Source organism: Hydra viridissima, unplaced genomic scaffold (genome assembly GCF_058129835.1).
Source record: "Hydra viridissima isolate aposymbiotic clone 2 unplaced genomic scaffold, HvirCarnegie_v1 scaffold_7, whole genome shotgun sequence".
NCBI classification, from domain to species: domain Eukaryota; kingdom Metazoa; phylum Cnidaria; class Hydrozoa; order Anthoathecata; family Hydridae; genus Hydra; species Hydra viridissima.
In genome coordinates this window covers 6,608,033-6,615,532 of record NW_028324306.1, presented here as the reverse complement: position 1 = coordinate 6,615,532, position 7,500 = coordinate 6,608,033, and positions in this window count along the sequence as shown.

The window sequence follows — 7,500 nt, the reverse complement described above, 5'->3', positions numbered from 1 at the left end:
TCAATCATATTGCATTAACATAACTATTAGGGCAGGCCACACTGTAATTAAATTTTTTTTTAAAAAGATATTGTGATGATGGCTGCAATAAATATAGTTCCTTTTATCATTAAAAGCATTTTTTTATATAAAAAGATTTTTGTGGGATGTATCTGAGTACTGCCGAATTTTCCTTTAATATTTATATTATAAAATGAACAAAATACTTCTATGAAAGTTATACTAGTTTTTTAATTTGTTCTACAAAATACTTATTAAGTATGCGGAATGCTTCTTTTTATCCTAAACAAAGTTCATAAAAAGGTCTAATATATAACTAGGTATAATAGTTAATTGATGCTCATTTTTTTAAATTACAGTTTATATTTGTTTCAAAATAAAAAGACGATGAAAAGAACGTCACCTCTTAAATAGAAGAAAAAAGATATAAAATCAGAAAAACTAAGTCTGTGAAATCATTTTCACAGACTTAATTTTTAAGTCTGTGAAAATGATTTTAATACAGGAAAGTTTTTAAGTCAACAAACAAAATATGGTTGACTGGATTTCCTTTACTAGATTTAAAAACAAGTTCTCTTCCCACTACCAGAAATATTTACACATTTTTTAGGTAAGACTTAACAAAATTTTAAGTCTCACATTATTTTAAGCTTTTGAAAGTTTATTTAGAATTTTAATTTAGTTTGTGTCTTTCTTTTTAAAGTATCACTTGAAAATTATTTATAGTTCCTATGAAGAGTTTTCTAAAGTTAGGGAGGCATTGCATGCTCAAAGCAACATTTCAAAATCTAAGTTAGCTGAAATGCTTACTATGAAGTCAGTCAAACTATTCTAGGATAAACCCAATATTCCCTATAAGCAAGACAAGTACAGTTTTGAAAATATTCTAAAGCTACATGAAATGGAGGTTGCTTACAAAATCTAAAAGTAAGCACTTCAATAAGAAGATTTTACTTGAACAGAGCTTCACTCAAACATTAGATGGAATTTTTGATATTACTTCTCCTTATTAGAAAGATGACATTAGAAAATCCAGACCGGCTAAAGATGCAGATGAAGATATTCCCTGGTTTACAGCTCTCAAAAATGGAATATAAACTGGAGGAATTGGTGTAAAGGATAATATGCTAGACTTCAGTGTTAGGAGAAAAAAAGCAAGAATGGAAAAGAAACAGATGGTGTCTGAGAAAGAAAAGAGAAGAAAAATGAATGATGAAGAAACTGTTCAGTTGGATGGTTATAGCAGTGACTCAGCTGAAGAATCTCTTGTCACTGAACCTAATAGTTCTATGGCTTCTGCATCTCAGAATTCTCCTAATAGTGAACCTGAGGCAAGGAAAGATACTAGATCAGATACTGCCACTCTGATATTGCCAAGAAACTTTATTTCTCATCCAATGATAACAGCAACTGCAGACAGAACAAAGCTATCAAATCCTCAGCTAATGATGAAAGCTTCTGCTACTCTAGTTCTAGATTAGTTTTGTGTTAATAAAAAAAAAATTATTATTGACCAATCTTTAAACTTTCATTTTCATTTCATGCAGGGGGTGTTAAACCTGAGGGTGTGAACATTTCAATGAATACCATAAGAAGATCAAAAAAGCAAAATAGGTCAAGTGATGGCAAAGAAAATAATAACAGAATTTAAAAATAAGGTTAAATCAGATTATTTGACACTTCACTGGGTTGGGAAACTTTTGAAACAAATCTCTGGCCAAATATTTGAGTATTTAACTGCTTTGGTGAATGGATTTCCTAATTGTGTTGAAGGCAAAATATTATCAATAAAATCTTAACAGTTTGGTACAGGACTTGCTATCTGCAAGGGAGTCTTAGAGGACTAAGAAGAATGGGATCTTAAAGCTAACATCGTTGCCCAGGTTTTTGTTACGACTGCTTGTAATACAGGATTAAGAATGGAGCTGGAACTCTTCTAGAGGAATGCAAATCAATGGAAACTCTTCTTTGGCTTGCTTGTCGCCATCATATTTTAGAATTTATCCTAGGAGCATTTTGGAACTCTTTATTTAAAAAAGAAACAAAAGCTCTTGTTAATATACATTTCAAAGATTTTCAGAAAGAATAGCTCAGAGAAGGTTCCACTAAAAAACTTCAATAAGTCCCTAGATCTCGAAAATTCTTTCCTCAAAAAGAAAGCAGATGAATGTCGTGTTTTCTTAGAGAAAAAAGTTAAATCTAAACATCTACTAGATAATTATAAGGAAGCTGTGGAATAAGCACTTTATTTCTTAGGCGGACCATAACCTAAAATATGGAAAATTTGTGGAGCAAATCATCATGCCAGATGGATGTCACGTTTATTGTATGCACCAAATATGTTTATCTTTAAAGAAGATTCACTTAATTCTGATGTAGTAAAATTAAAGACTTATTTGACTTTTAGCTCAGTTCTGTATGTTAAAGCATCGCTAGAAGCAGCAAAAGGTGCTGATGCACCAACTAATGATATTCAGTTATACAAAGATCTAGGAGCTCTGGGACAGATCTCAGGCTTCTCTGTTGCAGCTCATAAAGCTCAAGAAGTTCTTAACAGGCACTCTTGGTATCTTACTGAGGAGGTTTCGGCCTTCAGTTTTTTTTGCTAATAAACTTTCTGCAAATGAAAAAACTAAAATTGTGTTGAAGTTGAGAAATGTGGGAAAGCCACTTGCTATCGATTCTGGAAAACCTACTCTTCTATCCATTCAAAATAACTCAGAGCTTTTGTTATATATTGGGAAACGATCTTGGTTCCTCTTTTATAATTTGAACGATAATGGCAAATGGCTCAAATTTCCTCCTTCAGAATGGGAGGAAGATGAAAACTATTTGCAGATGAAATTTTTCATTAAAACTGTCAAGGTTACCAACAATGCTACTGAGCGAGAATCAAGTTTTGCTCGGATTTAGATCCTTACAAAGGTAAAGCAAAGATATTTACAAAATATATTGAAAAATTCTAGCGGTTGAAAGTGGTTGAAACTTATAGAAAACTTATTGGTAATTTGAATAAGAAGCAACTATTCTCTGACATGGTTAAAATACAAAGATTCACTTTTTTTTTTCCATTATCAGAACACAGCAACTGAAGGAAACTGGATTATATGTAATAATTGATTTATATTATAAAAGTAAAACATATTTTTCATTATAAAAAAAGCATTTTGAACATTTGAAATTGATACAAAATGTTCCTCACTCCCTTCTTTATCTTCGCCTTTGATATCTTTTTTGGGAGAAGTTTAAGCATAAAAACGCGACTCTTTAAAGCAAATTCGGCAGTACTCAGAACCATCCTATAACATGTTTTTTTTTTTTAATAACAGTTTTTTTTATGTAAAGAAACAATTTTTCATGCAGCCAAGGGTAACTTTCAAACATTTTTGATTTTGGCCAAACCTAATAACTATAGGTAAATGTCAGTTGATGACGTCCTTAACTAATAAAAGGACTGCGTATGAGATTATGTTATTTGCCATCAAATATTCTTAATTAAAATACCAATTTAAGTTATGAGAAGTTGTCCTTGGAACTTACAGACAGCCAATCAGTATTGTTCAAGTGGTCGCATTTGTTAAGTAACTTAAAAATATTATAAAAGTATTGCTCTATTTGAAAATCAAATATTTGAAATATATATTTGATTATAAATATTGTTAATTTTTTTTCAATTTGATTGCTTTTCTTGAGTTTATCAATTTTAATGAATTTTTCTTTTTAAATATGATAAAACAAACCTTGAATAAGTTTGAATCAGTTAATAACTCAGTTTAGAGTTCTAGACTTACATAGAAGACAGTACATTAAATGTTATCATCCGCTGTTATCTAAAAAACCGTTTGACAAATGCCTAATGAGGTAAGTAATTCAATAGAATTAAAAAAAAACAACTGTTTTTCAAAAACATTGTCACTTAATGATTTGTTGCAGTAAGCCTAAGAAAAACAAGAACAATGCAATTGGATTTGACACTGCTACTTATGTGAAACAAAGTTTCGGTTTACGGACTTTTATGAAACCGCTTTTAAAAAAAAGTTAATTTGTTGCTACAACTATTCTAATGTGAAAAATATTTTTTTATTTTGGTTTTTTGTGAATTAGATTTGATTAACTTCTATATATATTTTGATTCAAAACTGAAAGGTCTGGTTAAAAACTGAAAGGTCTGGTTAAAAACTGAAAGGTCTGGTTAAAAACTGAAAGGCTTTAACCAGACCTTTTAACAAGTGATAAGCTAAATTTTAGAGCTGGTCTGTATTTATTGCTGATTTCTACATTCCAAGAAGAGATATCTTTTAAAGAAAATTCAGCACGATGTTATTTCTTACGAATTTTCTATTATTCTTACGGATTTCTATAGATGAAAGTTGTTTTAGCTTAGCTTAATATGTATTCACAATTTCTATACCAGTATCAAAATGTATTGTGCTTGCAACTTAAATTGATTAGAACAATATAAGAATCTCTGGCAATAAATGAAAATATTTGCTTAAGATTTTTTTGCTTAGATTAGTATTTTTATTATTGTCAGTAAACTTTTTTAATTTTCGTAAATTTTTTTTCTTACTATTTTTTTAGAATCTTTTTGTTCCTCTATTTTAACTATTTACTTTTATTTAAGAAGAACTTTTTGAATGGAGATTCACATTTCTATTATACTTTTTTTCATGAACATTGGTTTTAAATTGTTTTGTTAGGTACCCGGGGATTTTAAACAAAAAAATTTAAAAACAATTTGATGAGATAGCAAGTATTGAAATTTTTTCTGATTTCTAAAAGTTAAATAACATGTCTGCATTTTAGCTGCCAAACACGTTTAAAATTACATTTCTAGATCTTTCTAGATCTCTCTAGATCTTTCGAACCAATAGTTATTGTTTCTTAATTACAGTAGGGTGAAAACGTATATAAACAGCTAAACTTTTCAAGTTTTTTCACCATAGTTTTTTGACTTTTGACTAAGTATGAATTAAATTTTTAATAATTATTCCTATAATGTAATTATACAGTATGATTTATTGAAAAAAATTATAACTTGTAATGGAAGGAAGAAATTCAAAACAGTTTATAAACTCCATACCCCAATAAGATAATTCAAATCTCATTAACAAAGATTTTCTTATGTTAAAATTAATTTACTCGATATTATATTTAACTCAACTTGAATTTAAAAAAGAATGGGAAAATCAAAGGAATTGTCAAGAGAAAAGAAAAATATTGTAATACGTGCTGTAGAAAAGAAGGTTCCATGTAAGCAAATTTCTGAGCTTTATGATGTCGCTAAATCAACAATTAGCTTGCTAGTTAAGAAATATAGAAACTAATAAGCACTTAGCATTTTGAGCAATAATTATGTTGTTAAGCTTAGCATAGATACTACAAAATGCTGTCTGTGTCAGCATAATTTGTTTGGTCATCGTCCTGCCAAGAAATCATTAACATTATTAAATAATCGCTCAGCCCAAATGAAATTTGCAAAAGATCATATACATTGGACTTCCAAAGAATGGTCAAAAGTCTTATTCAGTGACAAATAAAAGTTTTGTATGTTTGGTACCAATTGTATCAAGTACATGAGACGTCCAAAAGATGAAAGACTTGCTCCTGAGTATCACTATCCAACAAAATACTAATGTGCTGTGATGAAATATTAAGGAGGAATTAGAAATTGTACCTCTTTTTTGAATCTTTTTCATTTGTTTATAGACTTTAGTACAATTATGTTTTCAATAAAATTTGAATTTCTCCCTTTCGTTTCAAGTTATCATTTTTTTGAGGAATTTGTAGTATGTAATCACATTATAGGAACAATTGTTAAAAATTTCATTTATTTTCAACTAAAAGTCAAAAAGTTATGATAAAAAAAAACTTGAAAAATTTAACCGTCTACAAACGTTTGCACGCTATTGTATGTATGGTAATTTTTCGCACGTTAGGATCTACTATATTTTGATCTATTATTATTTGATGATTACTTATTCTGTTTGAGTAGGAACTATTTTAAGATTAACTTTTAGCACTAATTGCATAACAACAGTCAAATCTCTCTTTCTGATGATGACGTCAAAAACTAGTAAAGAGACTTTACCCTGCGGTCAGTTCTTTATACCATCACAGATATTTGTATTTACAGTAGCGTGCAAAAGTACTCAACGCCGTTAATGCATGTTCTCAAAGTTTTTTGTCTTGTTTGTTCTCGGTGATAACAAACATTTTTTTTCCGGTCTGCAACATTTGTTTATAAACAATATTTGCTAAGTTTTAAACAGCATCTATAGATATTGTTTAAAACTTAACATATATTTTGCGATGGAGTAAGAAAATATATATATACATATTTTCTACAAAAAAATAAAATTATATATATATTCAACAAAATATAGTGTTTCTTTTGTTAGCTATGCATAGATAACAAAAGAATTTTACATGTTTACATTAATCTATGGTAATTTAAAGACCGGAATTTTACTTAAATAGTTTAATGGCATTATAAAATAGGGGTGGTTCATATCACAATAATGTTAAAATTTTAAGCTTAGACTTTTAAATAAATCTTAAGAGGTTTAACTTTAAAAGTCAAACTAGTCGTATGTCAGTTTGTGTGTTCTTCACACTCATATTAATAAAAAGTTTCATAAAAAATGGAAAAAACAGATTTTAAACTTGAAATAACTAATTTTTTTCGACCTTTAATATTTTTGCAGACATATGACTGGTTAGAAATTAAACATATAACTTACAACTTGTTTGAAAAAGTTGTTTTCTCAATTTAATGTTTTATCTTCATTGAGAGCAGCACCATTTTATACCAAAATATGGTTCATCAACTATAAAGCAAAATTTTATATCTAAACTTAAGTAGCTGAAAAAAAATTTAACTTTGTTTGATTTTAGACAAGCTAAAGCGCTAGAAGAAAAAAAAAATTATTTGGGCTAAAAAAATACAGTGAAACATAACCTTTTTATAAAAATGCAAAATTCGTGTATTTTCCAGAACATGCATTAACTCCGTTAAGTAACCGGACAAGCGCATAATTTGGGATAATTTTTAAATGAAAAGTCCAAATTCTTTCAAATTTTCACTGTCAAAAAATTGATTACAACTCTAAAAACAAATGAATTTTTACTAAATCTAAGCAATCTAATCTTAAAAGTTCATTTTTTTGAAATTTGCGCGTGCAAAAATATCCGGGTAGAACTAAAATAATAAAGTTCCAATGCTTTTGTTGGCTTTTATTTAATATTTAAAAACGGTAAATAAAACATGTAGTATTTTTGATTAAAAAGAAGATTGTTTTGAATAAATTTAAAAATGACAAATGATTAAGGTCAGGACTTTGCGAAGGCCATTTAAATTATCTCAAGCTATGCGCTTCTCCGGTTACTTTTGCACGTTACTGTACATAAAAGTCAAAATTACAATAATAATAAATTATGATAATAAATTTTAATAGTATAATAATTAAAATAATAAAATATCGCACTTGGAAATAATAA